The sequence below is a fragment of the Zonotrichia leucophrys genome, chromosome Z, assembly GCF_028769735.1.
Source record: "Zonotrichia leucophrys gambelii isolate GWCS_2022_RI chromosome Z, RI_Zleu_2.0, whole genome shotgun sequence".
Taxonomy (NCBI): domain Eukaryota; kingdom Metazoa; phylum Chordata; class Aves; order Passeriformes; family Passerellidae; genus Zonotrichia; species Zonotrichia leucophrys.
The window spans coordinates 47,233,769-47,244,092 of NC_088200.1; the positions used below are offsets into that span (position 1 = coordinate 47,233,769).

A 10,324-nucleotide genomic window follows, 5' to 3' on the forward strand; every position below is an offset into this window, starting at 1 on the left:
ATACATTGTGAGTGATAACAAATCATATCATTTAACACACTAGAGGGGTAAAAAGCATGTGGGGTTGGATATCTTAATGCTGAGATTTTGTCAAATAAATGAGTTTTCTTTTTAATAGAAATGTCGATGCTGATAGCATGATCAGAATAACACAATTTGATTTGAAAAGAACGTCTGGAAGGTCAGAGTTAACAAGAGAATTAAGTGAATAGACAATTTCTTGAATATCTCAAATGCCAGCAGCATTCAAGCAATCAAATATTTCTGCTTATTCTTGTGATCTGCTATATGAAGTTGCACAGCTGTGATGGAGTTTAATATATTTATTTATACATTGCCTCCCTCAATGCAGTATATTTTCATAGAACTAAATATGTGTAGGGTTTATGATGATTTACAAACCTGGTGAATTCTGTATTAGAACCGTAGTATTACAATACTGTGTGCCCATCTGGAACTTGTAGGAGAAGATTACTGTGGGATCTGAAAATTGTTGATCATAACTATGCATACTAAACCAACAATTTCTATTTCAAAGTATTCAGCTTGAACCAAAATTCCTACTCACAAATTAAAGCGGTGAACTCTTTAATTTTCTTTCAATAATATTTTTAGCAGGAAAAACAAACTCAAAAAGCTCAGTGCTTCCCTGAAGGTAAGCAATCAAAATCCAGAAAAAGTGGTGTAGCCTCACAGACATGAGCATATTTGGAAGGGTTGAGAAAAGGAAAGTGGGATGGGATTATTCAGTCTTGACAAGCCGGTTCTCAACTAATTCTTTCTTGAGATAATGTGTTGTGTAAATTGTAGAGAACAAAGGAAATAATTATCTGTTGGGCTAGAAAAGAACAAGGGGCTGCAGTCCTTTAGAATTATATCTTTGGTAACTACCATGGTCTAGAGACTTGCAGAAATGGAGCTGAAGGGGAGAGAGAATACTTGAATCCTCTCTCTCTCTTTCTCTCTCCCCCTCTCTCTCTTTGTCTCTCTCTGTCTCTCTCTCTCTCTCTATATATATGTGATTTTGCAACATTCCACAATACTGTTGGATTTTATGAATTTATGACTCTTATTCATCTCACTGTTACCCACTTCCCACTTCATATATCTTGGGATGCTTTCTGGAGAGCCAAGACTTAAAGTACCGTTAGAGAATTATCAATTATGTCAAATGTCTGACTGACTATAGGTATGGGATCCTTTCTCTAAAATAAAGCATGTATAATCATTGCCATAAAAACCATAAATGCCACAGTAGTTAACTGAACTAAAATAATAAATGGGGACATGATGTAACATTGATCTTACTCAACTTACAAAAACAACAAGTTGTGCTTTCTAACTTTGGAAAGTCAAAATTTTACATTAAGATGTTACACTTATTTTTTGTAAAGGAGATGCATAGGCCATAGTCTTTTTGACTTTTCATTGGGAGAAGCAGTGTGGGAGTTTTAAATGTATGTCATGTACTTAATTCCTGATTGTTTGATGTAGTGATTCAAAATGGTCACAAGGCAGAAATTTGTTTTTCGTGGTTGTTCAATATGTTTCCACTCTCCAACTGGCTTCAGTGTGATCTTGTTATACAATTTTTCTGTCTTTTTACAAATTTTCTGTCTTATGAATTTTGTCAATCTGTTCTAGTATTGTGAATGGATTAGAATAAAAAAAGTGTAGCTTTTATTTTCAAATGTGCTTGTATTCCTCTGGTGCAATAATGTGAGCTGCACTGTGATAGCCCCTCGGTCAGTCCCTCCATTATTGCCAGGGGAATGAAGTGTTTTAATGACCCCATTCAATCTTTGGCACTATGTGGGATGTGTTGGAGTCTCTCATCTTTCAGAGAGCAGTACTGTTTGTTTTCAGCCCTGTGCGACTCTTTAGACAAAAGAAAATAATGCAAAATGTCATTTATTGGTAACATTAATATTAAATAAAGTTGAGAGACAAAATTGGCCACAACCCTAAGATGCTCAGATGATTATAAAAATGGTAACATTTAGGTTTGCATTCTTGAAAAGTACTGTCTAGTTTTGTTGCCTTTCTTTTCTTTTTATTTCCTGTTCTATATATAAAAGAAGACAATGGATAATTACCTAGCAAATATTATTAACCACCTACCAAATACAGTGGGAGTCCTAGTAAAATATCTGTATTGTATCTGAATATCTGTATATAGGCCTGGCCCTGATAAGCCCCAGTTGTTCTTGATGGGCTGCAGCTGTGATGTCCTTAACTGGGCTGCAGCTTTGGCTCGTGAAGATAGCTGAGAAAAAAAGGGGTGGGTTGGACTGTCAGGGAGAGCCTGGCAGGACCCCTGACTAAGAAGCAGCAACAAGCAGAAGAAGTCTGTGCTGTGAAAAACTGCCCCCAAGAAATATCACCGAGAAGGTACAGAACTTTAGAAATATGATTGCAACAGTATGGGACTCTAGAAATATGATAACAACAACCTAACCCAATATTTTCCAAAATTTTGAAATATTACTCAAGGCATAAAGATGGATTAAGTTATATTAATTATAAAAAACATTAAAAGAGGCTCATGCAACACCTCAGTATATCAAGAAAGAAGGCATATTGCAACCCAGACTTAGTTCCTAAAAGGTGACTGTGTCAATGGCAGTCAAAATAGGTTGGAGTTTACTGTTTTTGGACTGAGCTAATCATACTGAAGTAGAGGAAGTATGTGGGGCAAAGATGAAAATTTTTCTACTGAACTAACCTGATCATACATTCAAACACATAGGCTGTTCACTGGACATCATTTATGGAAAGATAGGTACCTTTTCCAGATTTTTCAACTAAATACAATAAAGTTTAGCAAATTGAAGGTCAGGGAATTGTTTACAAACAAGTCATTGGAAGTAGTTGACAAACACATAGCAAAGCATCCTACCTGACTAAGAAGGAATATTTCTTCATTATTTTGAAGGAATGGTCAAGAGAAAATTACTCAAAAAACTTGACCTGAGGAGCAGATACAGTGCAAATTGGGCAGATAGAAGAACCTTTGTGATACAAATAATGGTGGGAAAGAAGCTAAGTCAATATTACCTAACTTTGTTTTCAAACCTTCATTTCACTGTAACACTAAGTCTGCTATGAATAGCAGTGGAGGTGACATCAATTTATTACCTGATAATGAGAAGAACTTTAGTTTCTTTGAGGTCTGTTTCACTGAATCCTTCCATGTACAGAAGAAATAAAACTTGAAGGATATCTTTAAAATGCCTGGTATGACAGGCATTTTATTCCTGAGATTTTTTTTTTTTTTTGTTATGTAATATGGTGCCTATATTTTGCATTTTCATGTCATAGCACAGTTCATGGATTGAATGAGATCACTGTGTCACATGTAGGGTGTAAAAGCAGATTATTCATTTCTGAAAAATCTGCTGATTGCCTATCAAATTACAAGACAGCTGGGACTGAATTCAATTTTGAATAATTTAGAGACCAACATAAAACTGTCTGTAGAAGGAAGACCCCATATAATTTGTGATGGAGTCAGGGAATGCTTACTGTTACCTTACACTTTTCCAATCAGTCTATATACTTGCTGCTTCAGGCCTTTACCTTAGCCCTTGACAATGTGTTGGTACCTTTACAGAGCCTGGCCCTAGGAACCCTAGCTGCTGTGCCTAATGATGACCAAAATCATCATAGTTATATCATCAAAGTTATAATTTGAAAATTTGTCTGCTTCATTTGAAGTAGTAAATCAGTTTTCTAGTGTAGTCACCCTGCTGGGATAATATTCATGTATATTTAAAGAAAAACCCAAAAAACCCACAATTTTTTATCACAAGGGTTGTATACAAACTCTCTATATTTCAAAGATCAAATTTTTATGCCCAAATCAAGTAAAATGGAAGCAAATTATAGCTGCTTTAGGCAGTATATTTGTGAACATGAACAGAAGTGTTTATTTATGACAAAAGCTCAGGCTTTCATTCAAGTTTTGTAAGTGCAATTTGGAATGTACCTAAAGTATTGGTATTTTCAAAACCACTCTGCCTGCACTCCTCATGGGACTGAGTGACTTGAAATCTCAAAACAGGTTGTGAATTTACCTTCAGAATGCTTATTCATCTGAACAGGAATGCAGACATCACAGTGTTGAGCTTGGGTGAAGTTTTGTGATTCTTCTTGCTCAGTTGTAATATAAAAGGAGGAAGGGGGAAAATAGAAGAGAGGTAAAGACCTCAGTTATGTTTTAACAGAAGCCGGAATTTAGGCTCTAGTTGCTTCTACTTGTGTTTTGGTGTCTGACTCAGACAAATAGGAATACTGGGTTTTCTTTAATTTCTCCTGTCAAATACTTTGGTTTCATGGCTATCTATATTTATGGTTTAGCAAGGACCAGAAAGGACATAGCACAGTAACTGCTGGATTGTAGAGTTGATTTTCTTTTTCTCATGCATTAAAATCTTTGGAAGGAACAGTTTATCAGAAGAGTTAAGTGAGGATTGTAAAATGAATTTGCCCTTTATTCAGTTCATCAAAAGTGTTTTTGAATTGTTTAGAAGTAAGAAATTCTCCTTCTATGTTTAATACATATGTTAGTGTAGCATCTCAGGTCTCCAAGTCTCCCTTTCACTCTCTCTTTTTGCCCCACTTCAGATTCTTCTATTTCATGAGGATAATATATAAGGCATTGAAATCTCCATAGCTGGTTTAGATGACAATTGTAATGAGAAATGAGGGAATCTACTGGAACAACATGAACACATTCCCATGACAGGGACTATAAATGAAGATTGTAAAACTGACACCTTTCTTAAACTGTTTTTCACAATAAAAAAATCTTAAAAGCTGATTCCTAGGGGCACCCCTGCTGGCACCAAGTGTACAAATAGTGTTTGTATTCTGGTTCAGAAAAGGAAAAATGAAAATATTTCATTGAAAGCTGACAGCTTTAAGGAACTTTAAAGGTTAGCCTTGGTGTTAATTAGCATATCTATTCATGTCTCTATCAGTCTATTGAATTACTTAGCTGAACAGGCGCACAAAAGCAAAACTAAGGAAAAAAGTAGAGAAAGCCAACATTAATAATTCATAAATACTAGAGGCTTCTGACTGTTGGTTTTTTTTTTCAGGGTGCTGGAAATCTGCTAGAAACTGAATCCTGCTGGCTCCAAAGTTACTTTAGAAGCTCAGAGAGCAAACCTGCCCAAGAATGTTAATATTTCTGTAAGTGGTTAGCTACCAAAACATATTGTGGATTTTCATCCCCTCAAGCACTTGTTCATGTTTCTTTGGATTAGTAGAAGGTAGGGCTTTTCATGAAATGTTTAACTGACAGTTTATATATTTGAATTTCACAAGCCTCTGTAGACCATAAAGTACTCCAAAATCAGCCATAATCCTCTGCTACAAAGTAAATCAGAATTTTTGAACAGATTCCAGATGCCAATTATGGTAATAATGAGGATATACAACCTCCTTCTCTGCCTCAGCTGGATCAGTAGCAATGCTGCTCTTGACAGATTAACCTGTCTTAAAACTTTTTGAAGGGAGGAAAGGGGAGTAAATTAAAATTTTGATTATTAAATCATTCAATTGAAGTCTGAAGCTGTTAACATTTTTAAGAATTAACTATTTTTCTGGGAACCAGTTGCAGTGAATGTAGCAGATGTTGTCTGACACTGAATTGATTTTAGACAGTATTTATGAGAAACTGAAATGCGAGTTTTAAGCAATTAAAATAGTTTAATAAAAAACTCCAGCAGCGATCTGATATTAGGAGAAGATTCATTTCATCTCAGCCCCTCCAGTCACACGGAATTAAAAAGGGACTGGTGGCAAATGACAGAATAGAGGCTTCTCTTTGTCAAAACTTGATTCTTACTATTTCAGTTCATATATAATCCTAGGTGCAATCCATGATAGAAACATGCTTATTTCCAGGTAATTGTAAAAGGAATATTTTTTTTTCCCCCATCATTCAGTGGCACCAAGGCAGCATGAAGTCCTCTCGTACCAATCACCCTCTTGCCATACTGACAACGAGTAGGATCTTTGTTAGGGATGATCTGAAGATTATCCCCAGAATCTGCGTCTCAAGCTTTACTGTGCTGTGCAGCAGAACATCACCAGGGCACATTCACTGACTGCACAGAGCTTGTGAATTACATACTTGCCTTCAGGCAAAAGTTTACTGAATGACATCTCTCTAACTGATGCAGTTTTACAGCCTTTGTACACTGTTTATCTTCATCATCAAGTTAGTAAACCAGCCTTTGGGTGATTGAAGAACCTGCATGACATGAAACTAGTGAGATGAGAAATATTATACCACTTCCTGTGGGACACACAGGAATGCTGTAGTCAGGGCTACAGGGAAAAATTTAAAACTTATTCAACATTGCTTTCAAATAACTGCTAATATGATCTTTGTAAGTCATGCTGATTCCCAAATATTTACAACTGTGCAATCTGATTCCAAAAGTGAGTTCCTGGATGCATTTCTTAGGTTAAAATAGAATCAGTTAAGGCTACACAGAAGAGAAATTAAGTACTGAAAGTACTAGGAAAAATAATATAAACAATATTGTTGACCCTACTGTACTCATAATGGTAGAGGTTCTTATCCTCCTGTGAGGGTTTAAGGAGTCATACAATTGAAAATTACAAAGTTCAGATCCTATGGCTTGTTCATCTACCTTATGAGCTTTGTTTCTTTACACTGATACCTATTAAATGAGTATGTGTGCCTTTAATCTACTGAGGATGCAAAGTAAAATAATCTACCTTAAATCATCACTTTTTTTAAAAACAGAATCTCAAACAATTTGAAGGATGTCTGATAAGGGATAGTAACATCTTGAAAATATTCTTGCTGATTGCTTATATTTGTATGAGCGCATCCTTATTTTGTTGAGTGCAGTTGCACTCTCTCATCCCATTTTACCTCAGATTTACATACTATATACTTACCCTTCACTGTGTTTCTAAGTAAATTTAAAAATTTTTAAGGGCATTTTCAACAAGTAAAGAACACCCTTGAACCTGAAAGGCAGGTAAGGTTTCACTATGCTTTGTGCTAGACTATGTTGCAGTGTCCTAAATGCACATCTTGTAGTTCATTTAGTGCAATTAGTTAGAAGAGGAATTAGTGAAATCAAAGGCCACACCCCAGCAGCACCAGAGCCACAGTTGTGGCTCTGCCTGGATGGCTCCAAAATGGAAGCAAAAGAGGACTTGGTCATGAGATCTCACATTTTTATAAGTTTTAGTCCATTTGCATATGGGAGCTAACGTTCCAGTTAATAGCTTCAAATTGTGAAGTTTCGTCCTTTTGCTTACTTGCCTGCCCTCCTCTTCTCACACTGTTTGTGCTTTGGGCCTGAAGTTTGAAGAGATTGTCCTTGAGTCTCCAGCTAGAATAGGATTGTTTTGTCTTCACTGCCCTGTGAAAAGATCCTAGTAACACTTAATATAGCGCTAAAAGTTGGGCATCAAAACAGAACAGAAAAACTTAAAACCTAAGGTGTAAGACACATTTTATTTTTGCACACTGATTTCTTAACTGATTCCCTCACTCAAAAGGTAAACCTGGTTAAAATTAAAAAGTTATTTAAAAAACCAGGCACAACATTGCAACTGTATGCACAGAGCCAGAGGTAGTTTTCAGCAGGACAGCCTGACAGCATGCACATGTATTTTCTAATGGCAGAGAGGACACTGTAAATCTCTGTGCCTCTGTGAAAGAATATGATACAGTCCTCTTATGTATCACAAGCATTTCTGAATGACAGAACTATACAATTCAACTATACTCCCTGTCTCTTTGTTTTGCAAGGAAGAGATCTTTTTGTTGTTTTATGTCCTTGGTTTTTTTTGAAAGTCTTCTTTATAGATCTCTTGTGGGTTCCTACTTGACCATTGTGGTTGTAGCACAGCAGGTCCATCACATTTCTGTATCTGCATTGACCTTAGATTATACTCTTGTGGTGTTTAATGTAAAGCATGATGTACATTTATATGAGGGAGGCATTGAGGATGGAGGGGAAGAGCGTAACAGTGAAAGGCTACTTCTCAAAAAAAAAGGAGAGCTTGGAAAAGCTGTTCTGCATGGACAGTACCTCAGGAAACTGCAATGGCGCTAAGAGGTGGTTGGGACAGGAGGAAGGAGTGGCAGACTGTGCCATGCTGGCAACTGCAGAGGAGGGTTTTGTCTCTACTCCCTGTGTTGAGTTTGCTAAGAGGACCTTCTGTTGCTGAAATCTACACTGGTCTGGATTAGATTTTTAGAAATATTTCTGAAATAGTGTGTTTTTGAGGCTATGTAACATGCAAGTCTTAACTATGAGGGGCAAGGCACTACAAAGAAGCCTTCACTCTCTTTTTAACTTTCTGTGAGGAAAAAGGGGAAAAAAATGAATCATCTTTTCCTGCTCCGTTGCAGTTTAGAAGGAGCTAGTTTATTTTCTGACCTTCTGGAGATGGAAGAGCACCTACAGAAGGACTCTTACTGAGAGCTACCTGAAATTCCTAGCAGCTTCTCAGCTGCCACTAGCATTAATGAAATGGGTGGTTAATTTCTTGCTCGCTGCCTCAAAAACCGTCTCAGTGTGAATGGAGTCGCAAAAGTTTCACATGGAATTTTCAGCAGTAAAAATGCCTATAGTTGTTGTCACATATACTAAACCTCAGCCATTTTGTTGCCGTTTATTCTTTCAGAGAAGGGAGTTAGGATACCAAGAGTTTTCTACTTCACTTATATTTCAGACCACAAGCATCTCTTGGCTGATACTGCAGTCTTATCCTAGTGCTGTATCTAAGCATGCTCTAAAACATGTCCTTAGGTTTTCCCCCCTTTTAAAGAGACATATCTTACAAGCTGGGGGTTGTCAAATTCTCTACCCACTGCCTTCTGTATTTTTAATGCTCACAAAACATTCTATTGGCCCACTCTAGACTTCTTCCCAGCCAAGGAATGATGGATTGCTCATCCTGAAATAAGTATCTTTTATGATTTTTCTTCTCTTGAACAGACTTGCTCCTTTTTATTTCATTCTTTAGCTATGCTTATGATGGATTTTCAATTAAGTCCTGCTATTCTCAAGAGTACAGGTTGGCTATGCTGCACTGGAAGACAAGGGCTGCTGCTAGCAGAGCACCGAGGCTAAGCCAGTCCTTGGAATTGCTTTGGCTATGTCAGAGTTGGATCAGCAAGAGATTGTGTCCTGTGTGGGCACAACCCTGTCATTTTTGTTGTTTTATGTCCTTGGTAGACTCAAGGTAGACTGCTTTTCCTTTCAGTATTCTCAGTTAGGTACTGTCTTTGGAAAATTTAGTTTCCATCTTAATTGGCATAGAGATGGTAGACTGTAGCAGGTGGAATATGAGGGTATAACATAATTTGACTTCAGGAAGGAGTGCAAAAATGATGATGGCAGAGTTATTCCTTTTGCAGAATATTTCCATCCCGATTTCCTTCAGAAGTGCATATACAAGAAAAATAACTTAGCAGGTGAAAAAATATTACTTAAAAATCTTGTAGAAATGTTTATAGTCTTCCTTCATGTAGGTATATTCTTCAGCATAAAAATGGTTGTTAATTTTGATAAGGAACTGTATTTTAAAAAAAGTTTTTTGCCATCTGATGATCTTTGTTTTAAATTTAAATTCTCTACTTGTGTGATAAATATTTTTAAGGACTCCCTAGTTCAGGGAAAAAAAAACCCATTTTTTTTTCTTTTTTTCTTTTTATGTTTTTTGACCTGGTCAGCACCTACAATCAAGACTATTTATGAAAATATTTCCATGGGATATAGAAAGAGACTTTTGGAGACTCAATGGAGGATGCTGCATTTGATCCAGAAAGGTGAGACTGCAGAGCTGTTTTCTTTAAAGTTTAGTTGTGGAGCCTTATCTTGGTAGTACATATACCTCTTGAAGAGGTATTTGAAGCTAAATTTTTTGCATGCCCTGCTCTGACACTGGGACTCAGTTATTTACTTTGTATATTTTCTGAAGAATACATCATTAATGGTGAAAAACTACACACCTACCTCAAGTACCTATTATATTTATTAACATGGCAGCCAATAAAGAGCCAAGAAGTCACCTTGTACAGAACACAGCCACAGACAGACAGATCATGTGTTTAACCGGGGATATTTGATGAATGGAATCACTGCGGAAAGCCTGATGAGTATTTTAGGCTGAGTGTAACTGTTGGGAGAAATAAGAAAATTAACTCTACAACTTCTGCAATCAGTACTTTTAATCACTATTTTGTATGGTACCTATAAGGTACAGTTTAATCTAGATAGGTTAGTGCTGCCAAAAAACTTGTCATACTTTGGAATTA

General features: G+C 36.5%; 1 long non-coding RNA gene across 1 annotated transcript; it reads left to right on the forward strand.

Moving 5' to 3' along the window:
• Positions 1-2,256: 2,256 nt before the first annotated feature.
• LOC135459357 (uncharacterized) lies at positions 2,257-9,822 on the forward strand. The gene is made up of 3 exons (XR_010443020.1): positions 2,257-2,391; positions 5,103-5,196; positions 9,740-9,822. It is a non-coding gene; the product is annotated as an uncharacterized LOC135459357 (long non-coding RNA).
• Positions 9,823-10,324: the final 502 nt, after the last annotated feature.